We start from the raw sequence: 14,751 nt of genomic DNA, 5'->3' as shown, positions 1-14,751 counted from the left end.
GGGAGGTGGCCTGGTGCTGTCAAGGACACGTCCCTGGGCTCTGGCGGCATGAGGTAGAGCTGAGTCTGATGCTGCCTCACCCACTCCCGCAACTGGCTGAGGCCTGGCGTGGCCACTGACTTAACTTGCTCATCTATAGGTTTATTCTTTGTCAGTCGGCCATGTAAGGAGTGCTTACGCCCCAGCCCTGGAGAGATGCAGTCAGAGGGTTACCGTGTCCCCCTCATTACTTCCCTGAAGGGGGGAAATACCACCTGCCACAAAGGCAGTGAGACTCTGCGAAAGCATCAACACACATTGCAGGACACGACTCCAAGTGTTCTTTCTTCATAGTTCTGGGCGACGGGCTAAAAATTGTTAGCTGTTCGTTAAAACAGAAAAAAAAATCCAAAGGAAAACCAGGAATCACCACTTTCAGGTACTTTTCAGCTCTTCGGCCATGCTATGTTAGGCACGCTGTCTTCAAGAAGAAGCAGGAAATCCCACATTAGGGTTTAAAACACAGTCGGCATTTGGCTGCACATGGATCCAGCAAACATGTACTGAGTGCTGAGGGGGTCACACCTGCCAGGTGCTCGGCATCGCAGATGAAGACCCTGAAAGCTGGGAAACTGGTTAGCAGCTGCAGGAAGGAGGAAGACACTTTAGTCAGATATTTCCAGCTCGTTGAATGCTGTGGAAGTGATGTGTCCAGGTTATTTGGGCAGCACAGAGGAGGGGCAGCCCACCCAGCCAGAGGCTCAGCAGGAAATTCTTTGTGGCAGAGAAAGAGGCTCAATTTATGTGCGTACATATGCGTTTTTCTCCCCTGTTGTGTATGTTTTATTTTCTGTGTTGTCTGTTGCTTGCTTTGGGTCATGTTTCCAGAATGAACAGGAGGCAGGAGGTAAGGGAGACCTCCTGATCTGAGGAAGGAGCATGAGCAGAGACAGCTGCAGAAGCAGCACGGAGGCTGGGGACCCCTCTCCCGCTGTGCCCGCTAGTGAGGACATTCCCAGCATAAGGGATTTTCAGATTCCAGACCAGGGAAGCCCTAGCTTGCCTGGGACTAAGCATTTCCCAGGGAATGAGACTGTCAGTGCTAAGACCAGAAATGTCCTGGGCAAACTGGGAGAAGCTTGTCACTCTGTGCAGGAACTGTAAGTAGTCCAGTGTCACTGGAACCTAAAATGCAAGGCAGGAAGTGGATGTACAGGATAATGGGGAGAAAAGCAGGGTCCAGATCGGGAAGGACCTGGTGTTCCGTGTTAAGGACTTTGCACCTTGTCCTCCAGTCAGAAGGGAGCCATTGGGGGCTTTCAACCAGGGAGGTGTGTGACAATGGCACTGTCAGATTTGCATTTCAGTCAGACTACTCAAGCAGGAGCATAAAGGCTGTATTGAAAGGGGCCCGGACTGCAGGCAGGAGGTGGTTGCTAAGTTGTCCAAGTAAAGAAGAAGATGGCCTGGCCCAAGGGGCAGCAGGGATGGAGTGGAGGGGAGAGTTCCAGGGTCCATGCAGGAGGTAAAACTGGTAGAGTGACGATTGGATGTGGGAATTAGGAAGAGCAGAGTTGAAAATGTTCTCCACCCCTCAAAAAATCTTCATACAACATGTTGGCCAAATGGAAATACAGAAAGACAAATATAACCACCATTCACATACCCTCTGCTGAGATTAAGGGACACAGTCTTACAGATGCCTATGGCCGCCTACCCAGCCCTCCATGATGAAGTCTCCCTTCCCTCCCCAGAGTAACCGCTGCAGCACACTGTTCATTCTCATTGCCACGAACGTCTGCGAACTTCTACTACTCGGAAGAGAACTGCCAGATAGATGACTTATACTGATTGTGATGTTTTGAATTTTTCTAAACTTTACAGAAATTATATGACAATGTAAGTGTTTTTCTGTAGCACACTGTTTTGTCACTGCTGTGTCTGAGATACAGCCACAGTGCCCTTGGTCTCTGCTTCACCTATTTTCATTGCTGAATGCTTTTTCACCTGTATGCGTACATCAGAATTTATTCATCCCTTTTACTGTGGATGACGCTTTAGGTTATTTCTGAACTTGTGCTTAATATATACGGTGCTGCTAAGAGCATTCTCATAGGTGTCTGCCCACGCACATGGCTCTGGATTACGTACCTGGGGTGAAATTGCTGCAGCCATCAGCGTGCGCATATTCTGGATTAATGGGCAAGGCCGGATTGCTCTCCAAGGAACTGGGACCAATTTGTACTCTTATTAGCAGTGCACGAGTTGCCCCATGGCTCTACCTCCTCGCCAGCATCCTGTGAGGCCAGTCTTTTCATTAAAAATCCTGTGGCTCTGATGGTGTACAATAGTATCTCGTTGTGGCTCCAGTAGGCAGTTCTCTGACGACTTGTGTAGTGGCACCTCTTTCCGTGTCTTTTTATGGTTTTTGGACCACTTGTGCTTCTGCTGCTGTATAATGACTGCTAAAAGCTTCTGTCTGTTTAATAAGCACACAAGGTAATAACATACCCTCTCAGTACCACTTAGGCATGTCCCACAAGTTTCCTTCTCACTCGTTTCTAAATATTTTCCAGTCCCCTTGTTGATTTCCTCTTTGACCCATTATTGCTTTCGAGTGGGTTGTTTAATCGCAAACATACGGCTTTTTAAAGTTATTTAGTTTTGGATGTTTAACTTAGCTACATTGTAGTCAGAGAACTTGATATGTACTTGATATTTCTTGAACCTTGCTTTATGGCTGAGTACATGTTCTATTTTTATATGTATCTATAGGGTGCTTAAAAGTCCCCTCCCCTATTGGTTTGGAATATTGTATAACTCTTTTTGATCAAGCCTGGAAGATGTCTTATTTCAGGTTTCCTTGGTACTCTTGGGCCACTTACTTAGAGATGCATTTCAATTTCTCTCTCTCTCTCTCTCTCTCTCTCTTTCTCTCTCTGTCTCTTTGATGCTGACGTTTTCAGATCCTCCTTTCTAATTTTGTGAAGTATTTCCTTAAATACTTTGAAGTGACCCTACTCAGTGCATGCAAGCTTAGAGTTACTCAACCTGCCATGAGAACTGGACATTGTATCGAGGGAGGACTATCTTCTTTATACCCAATGAATCTTCTTCATCTTAAAATAGAATTTTGTATGCTATCCTATAGCTAGCACAGCTTTCTTTTGGATGAAATGTGCCTTTATCCCACCATTTCAAAGGAAAAAAAAACCTTCAACCCTTCTGTGTCTCAGTGTTTCAAGTACGTCTTCAGAGAATGACATATAGCTAGATTAATTTTATAACCAATATAACAAGGCCTGTCTTTTAAGTGCTGAATAAAAACCATCTGTAGTAATTAAGAGTAGTGTTATTTGGGGGTTTCATCTGTCCATTATTGTGTTTGCATTACTGTCTGCTCTGCTTCTTGCATGTGTCTTTTCCCATTGTTCCTCACCTTCTGTTGACTTGATCAATTGCTGTCTTTGTTTCCAACCCATCCCCACCAGTTGGACTCTGAACATTCTTGTCCTCTTATGGTCACCATCAACATTCTAACAGGGGTACTTCACATAAATCCAATTCCAAGGAGCATCTCAACTCTACTCCCAAACCTTTCAAGGACTTTAGCATTTAAATGGCCCATTAGTTATATTCTATCTTTGGAGGAAATAAGCAGGCCTTCAAATCCCCTCTGGACCAGCCCTTAGAGGTGACCAGCTCAGGAAGTGTGTGACCCTGGGCAAGGCAGGTCCTGTAGCTCAGGTCATGGATTCCTGCTCTAATATTCTACAAGAACAGTAAGTAACAATCCTGCTGAGGGGACTTAATTATTCTTCATCCTTTCTCTATTGAACCCAAGGGAAGCTCTGGAAGAGGAAAGTCTTCCATACCCACCTTGGCTGCTCAGGAAAGCCCTCTCTAGTACCCCGACCTACCCCATTTTCCTCTCGAGCACGTGGTGCTCTGGCAAAGGTGGAATAATCTGTGTATGGGTCTTTGCAGGGATATCTTTTCCCATTTCTGATTGGCTCAAGAAAAGTTTTGATTTTTGTCATTTATGCAGGTTTCGTCTCGTGGTTTCACTGCGAGTACCACCTTGTATAGGTTTCTCCCTACTAAATCAAAAGGGTTACTTATAACTTGGTCCAAAAGCTCACTTGCAACATTTAACAAAAATGACCAAATAGTTAGCTTTTAAGGCACAGCGTAATAGGTTGTGATGAATTAAAACCCCAGTGTTTTTTGACCTACAAGGTTTTTTAAAAAAATAATGTGAGTATGTAGGTTCTCTGGCCACACTAGTAGGAGGCTAGAAATCAATCTCAGAAGAAAAGAAATGAGAGGGTCACCGGCTTCTCTGAATTCATCAGTACACTGACAGAACGAGGCAACAAATAGAAAGTCCTTAGACCAAGAAGAACACACAACTGAAGGTAGAATATTTAACATTCACATGCATATTTAAAAAAATAAAAAAATACTAAATTTATTCAAATGTCTTGAGTAGAAAGGAGTTCTCTTAGTTCTCCTAATGGCTGACCAACCTCTGCATACTTTGATGCAGATGCCAAGAGTCGTGTCCTAGTCCCGGCTCTGGATTCCTGGCTTTACATCACCATGATTAAAAAGCCTGCAAACAAAAACAATAGGTAAAGGATCACCCTCACATCCTTTCTACCTCCAGGATGAATATCACATCACTGGAAGGCTGTTAGGGGTTCAATCTCCGTCACTCCCACACACACTGGGACAATGACTGCTGCTCAAGGTTTGTGTGTCACTCAACTCACTGGCTACACCACTGTACACTGTGGCTTGAACTGTTTTGTTGGACACGCTCTTCATCCAAGCGATGCATGATTGGAAGTAAAGATTTGTGTTTAATAAATGGAAAGATTATTGGCAGGAAAAAAACACATCTGAGGGAGTTCGGTGGATTGAAATTGTACTTTCAGAGTCCAGGAAGCTGGAAAAGTCAATCATTTCTTGAAAATTTTATTTAGCTACTTCTATACTGTGATTGGGCCCTCATTGATGTATTTAAATAAATTCCTAACATGAGATGTACTGACAAAGTTTACTATGGTTACAGGGATTGGGCCTTGTATTAGTATATTCACTTCATCAGTGGCCATATCCCACATACTGACCGTCTTGGAAACATCACTGTGCACTCGTACACACGAGACAGCATGTCATGCAAACGGTAAAGATGACTACAACAAAATATCTCCAGAAAGGATAACCTGGAAAAATGTCTAATAAAACAGACTGTTTAGGAAACTGATGAAATACATCATGATTATGGAAAATCCCCTACAGTTGCTTGGAGTAAACTGCACTACAAAGATTAGTGTTGATAATGATTTGTTCACAGTAAAGAATGCCCGCAAAATCGGCAGGATGTCATTGAGTAGTGCTTGAGAGTCAAAAAAAAAAAAAAAAAATCGGTAGGATGCCACATGCCACCTACCCTCAAAATTGGCAGGATTACACATGCCATATGCCTGTCACATCAGCAGGACGCCACCTGCCACTTGCTCCCGCACTCCACCGAGCCCCCTGGTGGCGTGCTACAGCTCTATTGGGACAAGTGAGGTGGCTCTGAAAAGAGCCTTTGGGTTCGGTGCTCAGGCGATCCTGAGGCGGCTCACTTGCGGTTGGCATACCTAATGAGGGCCTTGGTGCCCACGGACACGGCGTGCTTGCCGATTTTCCCGGGCAGAATGAGGCGCACGGCCGTCTGGATCTCTCTGGAGGTGAGGGTCGAGCGCTGGGTGTAGCGGGCCAGCCGGCCGGCCTCCTGGGCGATGCGCTCGAAGATGTCGTGAACGAAGGAATCCATCACGCTCACGGCCTCCTCGGACAGGCTGAACCCCACGTGGGCCGTGTTCAGGAGCCCGGGGAAGTAGGCAGCGAAGCTGTCCAGCCTGGGGCTGGAGCAGCCCCCGTCTTGGCTGGGGCGTCCCGCGCCGTGGCTGGGGCGGCCCGCGCCGTGGCTGGGGTGGCCCCCGCCGTGGCTGGCTTGGCCCCCGCCTTGGCTGGGGCGGCGTCCGCTGCGCCTCGGCTGCTTCTGCTTCTGCTTCTGGCTCATCTTCGATCCGGCTTCTTGGGGCTCCTTGGCGCCAACGCAGGCAGCGGAGGACGCGGCAGAGGAAGGCTTGCCCATAGTGCAGGCAGCTGCGGGGCACTGGGGATAACGACGCTGGCCAGACGGGTTTATATTCCCTGCCTCGCCTGACGTCACGGGCCAACTCGCTGTCTGACTGGATGAAACTCCGTGCCAGGAGCCTGCAGGCACGCCTCACGGGGCTCAAGGTGATTGGATAGTCCTCCTGGAGGAGAAAATTCAAATCCACCAATCACAGCGGGCTTCTGCCGACCTTGCGCTTCCTGTTGCCTGATAGGGGGAAAGTTAGGACGATGCCCCGCAGAGCTAAACAACAACTGACCAAGGAGTTGATTGAGGTTCATTCTGAGCACTTTGATAGGCGTCACGGAAATCTCCTTTAAACTTCTCCTCCTTTGTTTCCTGGAGCGATGGGTCCAGAGTTATGAGCACCTTTTCACTGTCAAGGAATAGTATGCAGCATAGTAAAATACAGGTAGAGGGCACCGTGCCTAGGGCAGAGAGATGAGGCCACCACCCTGGCGAGCCCCAAGGAGTCAGAATAGACGAAACAGGATAATTTTCCATCCGTAAAAAGTAATGGAATTTGCCCAACTCTAAATATATTACAAATTCCTTTATGCCCTGATTTCTCTTCTTTCCAATTTCTCATTTTTCAATTGGTAATGTTTACCCTAGGCTTACTCTACTGTTGTATTTTGGAAGGAGACAACTTGTTGTGTGGCCACAACTTCACAGATGAAGAGGAGTTTTGCCTCAGCTTTTATCATAACTAGAGTCTCACCTTTTACCTCATTTATGGGACATTTAGGTGAAGTTTTGGACTTAGGGTTGATCCTGCTATGGGTTATGACTTTGGGGATGACTAGATGGCGTGAACATATTTTACATATGGGGACATGAACTTGGAGAGGTCAGAGGGATGACATTTAGGGATTGAAGGGTGTCTCCACGAAATGCACATGTTGAAGTCCTGGGCCCAGTACCTCAGAAGGTGACCTTTTTTGGAGATAGTCTGTGCAGAGGTAAACATGTCAAAGCAAAATTAGGTTATGCTCTAATTCCAATATGAGTCGTTTCCTCATAAAACAGAAAAGAAAAATTTGCATACAGGGACACACTCAGAGGGAAGAGACATCTTAAAGGCAAAGGGAGAGTTCTGGAACAGCTCCTTCCCCCACAGCCCTCAGAAGGAACCAACCTGGCCCACACCCTCATTTTGGACTGGAAGTCTACAAAACTGTGAGACAAGAAATATATATTGTTTATGGCACCCAGTCTCTGACATTGTGGACAGCAGCACTAGAAAGCTAGTATAATATCCTAAAATCATCAAGTTTAAAAACACGCAACCAATCAAAGAACTAAACAACAGGCAAAGGATCACACCCCTTGAATCAGGTTTCTCCATCAACCTGCCAGGTTGAAAGTCCCAAGAATGCCTTTGCTGGATAAGCCTCGGACACGTGATCACACTTTGCGGCAATGGCGGTGGCTTCAGGCTGCAGGTTCCTCCCTGGCTGACTGAAAGCAGAGTGAAGCTGAACTGCTGGGCTTGAACACTCATCTTCCCCGTGATGCATACCATACATTCAAGTCATGAAGCAGTGTCTTTACAAAAGCAAACATTATAGCCCGTAAAGGAAAAGAATTAGACAAATGAAAGTGGATTTGAGTAATAACTGCAGTCTCCAGGGAGCCTAGAATAGGTATTCTTTCTTGAACTTTTGGAATAAATTCTTTCTGAACTGTGTTTGGGTCCTTGCTTTTGTTTTTAAATGAACTCAAAAATACAGGTAATGTTGAAAAAGTTTGATTGGATGTGTCTATCTTATTAACACAATTTTCTGTATATCACATGCATATAATTGGTTCTTTAAGCAGGAAAGCTGTTTCTCCTAGTTTGTCTTTTCAGTAAACTACACCATTAGACTAGCAGTGCTCAATAGGTGCCCCCTTTTCCTTCAATACCCATGGAAGTAAATAATCATATATGTGGTTAACTTCACCTTCTGATCTTCACACCAAACCACATATTTCAACTCTCCTTCCTGTATTTCATCCATGTCACTCCCTCTGCGTTCCCAGTCTTCTATCCACAGCCCCATTTGGGGGCATTTTTCATGTTGTTTCACTAATGGTCTTACTTGCCTTCTGCATATAAAAATGTAAAACACCCATAGTACAACAAAATACCCTAATGGACCTGATTTCTTAAAATACCTGCTCATATGAAAACCTATGTATGAGAACAAATGGGCGTGAATAATTGAAAAATATTTCTATTTCAGATTGACAAACAGTAGCATTTTGAGGCAGTAGCATTAACATGATTGAAATTAAGAGGCACAGTGAAATAGCTATTATGAACTGATCCACAGTTCTTTTTCTGAAAAGGCACATGGCTCTCTAAAGAGCCTTTGTCTTCTGAAGTTTTGTTCTGGATGTGTGCAACAACTTGGAAAATCACCTAGTGGGACATTCTCACAATTGCTAGTGGTTTTTCTATGTCCCTTGTGCAGCAAGCTATTTTTAATAATCCTTTAATAAGATATCACTGATATTCAAATTAACAGCAATAGTCTTGACAACTAGCTTATTAATAGTCTATAATTTTCTCTATTGATACCCAGGGGAGGGCTGGAGATGAAATTGCCCCTTTTCCACCCATATTACAAAGGGAAGCCCTCTCTACGATCCTGCCCTAGCCCTTTTCCCTTCTGAGCACGTGATGCTCGGTCAAAGGTGGAATAATCCATGCATGAATCTCCTTGGGGAGTTCTCTCTCACTTTTCATGGGCTCAAAAAAGTTTTTTGATTTTTGTCCTTTATCGAGCTTTGTGTAATTGTTTAGGTGAGAGGACATTGTTCCAGGGTTTTACATACTACTCTAAAGCACCAGTCACTTACAATTTTTATAAGTCCAATTTGGACACTTCACAAAAATGATCAATGTCTGGGCTGTCAAAAAATCATAAGTATTTTAAAGGACTGAATTTTTGGATAATGTTTTCTCTCCACAAATGTAGGAACCTAGAAATTCATTTAAAAGAAAAACAAGTAGAAAATCACCAACTGCTTGAATGTTCAGCAGTGTACGTATCGAAAAATGAAAATATAAAGAGACATTGGACTGTAAAACACAATGGAAATGTGAACATATTAACACTCACATGAGTATTAATATTCATGAGTGTGGTGAGGGAAATGATGTCATTTTGGCATCGGAATGGCTAAATATCCTCCTTTGAATTTCAGGCAAGGTGTAAGAGACATGATCCACTTTCAGCTCTACATTAATATATTTATACACCATAAATTAAAAAACAAGTAAGATGGCCACAGACAAAAGGCAGACAATCACACTGCCATTCGTCCATCTCCAGGCAGATTATCACAGGAAGACTATCATTGGACAAAGTCCACTGGCTACCACAGTGGAAACTACAGCTTCAACTGTTCTCATTGGACACCTCCAGCAACCGTACATAATTGCCGGTCGTGGAAGTTTGGATTTTAAAAGGGAAATGATCTTAAGCTGCCAAACAATAGAATAAGATAAATTCAAATGAACTAGAATAGTAATTCTAGAGTTCGGGAACTTGCTAAGAGAAGGTTTCTTGTAAAATTGTTTGGCCATTTGAATCACATGTGTTTGTCACCATTGATAAAATTATACGTTTTCCTACTATGGGATACGATTTCAAAATGGGATTGGGGGATGTTTCATTTTTATAGCTGCTTCTGCACTTCATCTGCAGGCATATCATCACAATGGATCCTTGGATAGTTCTAATGTACAGTCTTGGCAGAACAGGAGTGAAAACGGTCTGTGACATTATTATAAACATAGTTGTGCTGGGGTTGATCCATATAAAGGGTGGCCTAAAACTGTAAGTGATGAAATGACTATTTAGTGAAGCAATTAAATGTAGAATCATTAGACAATATTCATAATTATCATTGGAAGAGAGATTGTGCCAGGGATATGAATTACAGTCGAGCTGAAAACGTTTAGTTCTCAGGAGAGAATGCTAAACAAAAATCCGAAGGACCCCACATGCCAAAAACCTCCCAAATCTGCAGGATGCCACCGGCCACCTGCCCTTGAACTCCAGTGGGTCCTGCTGTGCCTTGCGTGCTATGGCTCTTTCTGGACAACTGCGGTCGTTCTTAAAAGAGCCGTTGGGTTTTGGTGCTCAGGTGATCCTCAGGCGACTGACTTGCAGCGAGTGTATCTGAGGACGGCTTTGTTGTCCTCGATGCCGGCGTGCTTACCACCATGTCCCTGGTAGCATGAGGCCCACGGCCCTCTGGATCTCTCTGGGAGTGATTTCCAAGCACTTGGTGTAGCTCGTCAGCCAGCCACCCTCCTCGGGGATGCGCTTGAAGATGTCATGAAGGAACGAATCCATCATGCTCAAAGTCTCCTGGGACATGTGGAGACTCACGTGGACCTGGCTCAGGATCCTGGGGAAGTAGGTGACAAAACTGTCCCAGTGGCAGCTCCTGCGGTGTCGGCTGCCTCTGTTTCTTCTTCAGTGTCATTGTCGTAGGTGCCTTGGGGCTCCTTGGCGCCGAGGCAGGCCTCTATGGACAAGTCAGAGGACAGCTCAGCCAAGGGGGAGGCAGCTGCCGGGGGCTGGGACAACAGATGTGTGGGTTGCGGTCAGGTGGGGAACCATTTGTAGTTGATGCCTTGGGGAAGACGTTGGCCAACTTCTCATCCTACCAGATGCAATGCCACGACTGTCAGAGACCCTCAAGACGCTTCAGGTGATTGGTAGTCCTCCTGGGGCAGGAGAACATCGCATCCACCAACTCCGTGGCCGTCTCCCTACCTATACGCTTCCTGTTGCCTGATTCCAACAACATTGCCAAGATGCCCTACAGAGCAAGAGTGAGGAAGCCACGTAGAAAAGAATTATGAAACGTTTTATTTGCATATGATGTTGTAAAATTACTTTTTCCATTATTTGCCAGCAAATACTTCCTTTAGTTTCATACAGGAGGCAAGGCGCAGGTCCATACAACCCTGGAATTAAATCCTTACATCACAATCACTAAAAGAGAAAGTAAACAAGCAACATACAAACACCTCTGTCTCCTCCTCCATCTCCCAGGAAGAACATCCCAGCTAGGCTCTTATTCGTTCATCCTGGGTCACCTCCCCACACCTTAGGCCAATGACTGTGGCTCAGGGACTGCATGGCTTTCACCAGCTGAGCCACTGCAGAGCAGCGTTTGACCTGTTCTCCTTGGATGCTCACATGATCCAAGGGAAGATGCATAATTGCACTAGTGAGTTCAATCTTTAGAATGACAACTCTAGAATGACAATTATTTTCTCTAGAATGACAATTATTTTCTCTCAGGGCGGCTTTCATGTCTTATCATAGTCATGTCTGCTAGGAGACTACTTGGCATCCCTCTTGAGGCATTTGTTTTTCTGTCTGCTACTACGATCTGTGTTGTCAAAGCTGGGCACGTTGGCATGCTCCCAGTTCAAGGGACGTGAGGATCTCTTGAGCCCAGGAGTTGGAGTCCGGCCTGGGCAACATAGTAAGACACTGCCTCTAAAATGCTAATACTAATAATGAAATATGTGCTTTCACTGTTCTGTAGCGTTCCTATGACATGTCCAGAGGTGCTCGCTGAATTTAGTGCATCACATCTTTCTTTAATTCTGGAATTGTACAAGTCATTTCCCTTTTCAATTTAATTGTACAATTAAATTGTACAAGTCATTTTAATTTCCCCAACATTTGCCCATTTTCTTATTCGAGGACGCCTGTGTGGGGTAATTTACACCCTCATAGTCCATTCCTAGTGTCTCTCTCTCTTTAATCCTTTCTCCTCTTTTGCCTATCTTGCAGACACTCTGTATAATTTCTTTCAACCATCCTTATGACATCAATTTCCCATCCATCTGTGTCTTATCCATCATTTAATATCACATCATTCTGTGTCCAGAATTTATGTTTTCCATTACTGGAAATAAAAATTCACTCATTCTGTTATTCAGGGTTTGTTTTGTTTGATACTCGTTTCTTCCCCTTACGTTCTATGGTATACTATACAGTGTTTTCGATAGTATCACATTGCACCACATAATGTGACTTTGGAGGTACCCTTCTGGGATTACTGTTTGTCCAGAGAGTGACTTTTTGAAATATGGGCATGTTTGGGAGGTCTTTATTTGTGTGAATCTGGTTAAGGCCTCCTTTGATTGTAGGCCCTTGCAGAGAGATCTGGACATGTATTTGCCTCCTGTCTGTTTTCTATGGTAAATAAAGGGGATCATGCTTAGGCTATTAATATGAACACCAAGGCTGCACAAGCTTAGTTTTGGGATTAGATATTCTCCAGGAGATATTTCTTCCCACCGAGAGTCAGAAGCAAGGGACAGAATTTTCTTTGTCATCCTCCTTCCCCAGTAAGCAAAAGTGGAGCTTTCCCAGATGGTACAGTAATTCAAGAATCTGGAATTATATACTAAGGACTCAGTTGTCTACTAATCTCTGACACTTTTTTTAAATTCTGAGAATTTAAAACAAAGTATATTGTAATTTTTCCAATTTTGTAAATTTGTAAATTTGGCCATTTTACATGCCTTCTTCATGGTCAGAATTGGAGGATTTTCATATTTTGTATTCCAAATAAAGTCCAAATGAGAAGAGGAAGTGACCCTTACAGAGCAAAATAAAGGAGGATCACTCGGCGCTATTCAGCTGATGTCTGAATTGCTATGTGATGATAGAGACCACTTTCATTCCCATGTCTGGCGTATGGAAGGGCCTGGTGGGACTGCTGGACTCAGGTGGGCCACTGTACTTCTCCATAACTCTCAGAGCCTCTCCAGGACGTGCCTCCACAAGATAGGCACACTTTTTACATGGCAACCAAGAGTTCTCAAATAGCAAGAGAGAAGCCACCATTCCTCTTAAGCTTAGCTATGGAACATGTTTGACATCACTTCCACTATTGTTCGTGGGTAAAAGCCACCACAACCCTGCCTGGAGTCAAAAGGAGGTGAAACAGACAGAACTTCTCAATGGGACTAGTGACCAGGAATAAGTGGCCGTCCTGAATCTAAGGCTCTGTTCATCAAACACACACTTCCTCAGATGCTGCTGGCTGCCACATATATAGGATTTCTATACAATGTACTCTTAGGTGGACTCTGCCACTGGCATACACTATAGAAAGGTCTTATGGTTCAATTTTCCAGAGTAGGATGATCTCTCCCATTTAGTGTGTCTCTACACTCTGCAACATAACATTTAACCTGAAATGGCCTGAAGGTTCTAACTTTATGGACATTCTCACCCATAGGTGAGCGCCTGGATTAGAGACACAAGCAGACTGATAGACAGAAAGGAAACCCCATAGAGTAAGTACCTGTTTTAAGGAAGTGGGTCAGAGCCTGGTCCCAATATCTGATCCTCTTGATTAAAACTCACCAAATTGTCCCCACATTCCATGTGAACCTCTACAGTAAAGAGTCCCCTAACACCTGGCACTTCCATTGCAATACATCTTCATCCATTGAACTTACATATCTACAGCGTGCAAAAATGGAGCAGCTGTGAGAACATAGACAGGATGTAGGGGAATGGAAAAGGTGAAACAGCTTCCCCCATATCTAACATCTCATGCTGTGGGCTTCTGGTTAAGGGAAACAGTTGTTAATGTATTCTCATTTGAATTAATCTCCAAATGCAGATTGAGGTAGGTGAATCAACTCAATGCTTCCTTTCAACCTATTTTAACATATTTCCTGTCCAGAATGTTAATGTAGAGAAGTACAGTTTCTATGAGGCTCTGATCTACTGAAGCACTGGTGGGTTCACACTTTGTCTGATGCAGCAAACGCTGGAGGGAGATTCAGGAGATCAACACAGGTCTTGGCAGCAAATTTAACCCCAAACCTCCAGGACCATGGACAAGGTTCTCACTGCTCACAGGGGACCCTAACTTGGAAAGGATGCTTAGTTCCCAGAGTGGATAGAATTCAGTAGGCCACTCCAATGAGTTTCAGGAGCAACTTTGCAGAGTCTTTATATCTTTTATCACTAAATGCAAACTAGTTGTTCCTAAACAAAATTACCACGGGTATATGACAAAATATTGGGTTGAAACCAAAAGTCCTATGACACCTACTTAAATTCAACCACCAAAGGTATACAATGTGCACACTTACCTCGATGTGAAAGCACCTTGAAAGCAGAGGTAGTGTCATTATGAACAAGTTGCAGGATTTCATAAAGATCCTAGGGCAACACAAGAGGCCTTCAGGGCCAGGGCTAGCCTGTCACATCCCTATGATGGACACAGGGCAGCATGCCACGACTGCATTGATTAGCTAGTGAAGAGGAGTCTGGGTACTCTCACACTCCCACTAATGTCCTCCTCAGGTTTCCACCAAAACCAGCTGGTGATTCTAGATTTGTTCTTAAAGTCCCTCATCATGAGCAGAGAGTAAATTTCTACTTTCCAAGCTGACTCCTCCTGACCCCACCCTCATCCTCTGTTCTCAGATACCCTGGGGGTGCTGGGCTACGATCAAAGCAGGGGAAGGGGCCGCTGGCTCAGGAATCAGGACTGATTCCATCATGCTGGCCACTGCAATGGGGCAGGATTTTCATCCTGCAAAG

Source organism: Microcebus murinus, chromosome X (genome assembly GCF_040939455.1).
Source record: "Microcebus murinus isolate Inina chromosome X, M.murinus_Inina_mat1.0, whole genome shotgun sequence".
In the NCBI taxonomy this organism is placed as follows: domain Eukaryota; kingdom Metazoa; phylum Chordata; class Mammalia; order Primates; family Cheirogaleidae; genus Microcebus; species Microcebus murinus.
The sequence above is the reverse complement of the archived record's forward strand: the minus strand, read 5'-3'. Positions refer to the sequence as shown.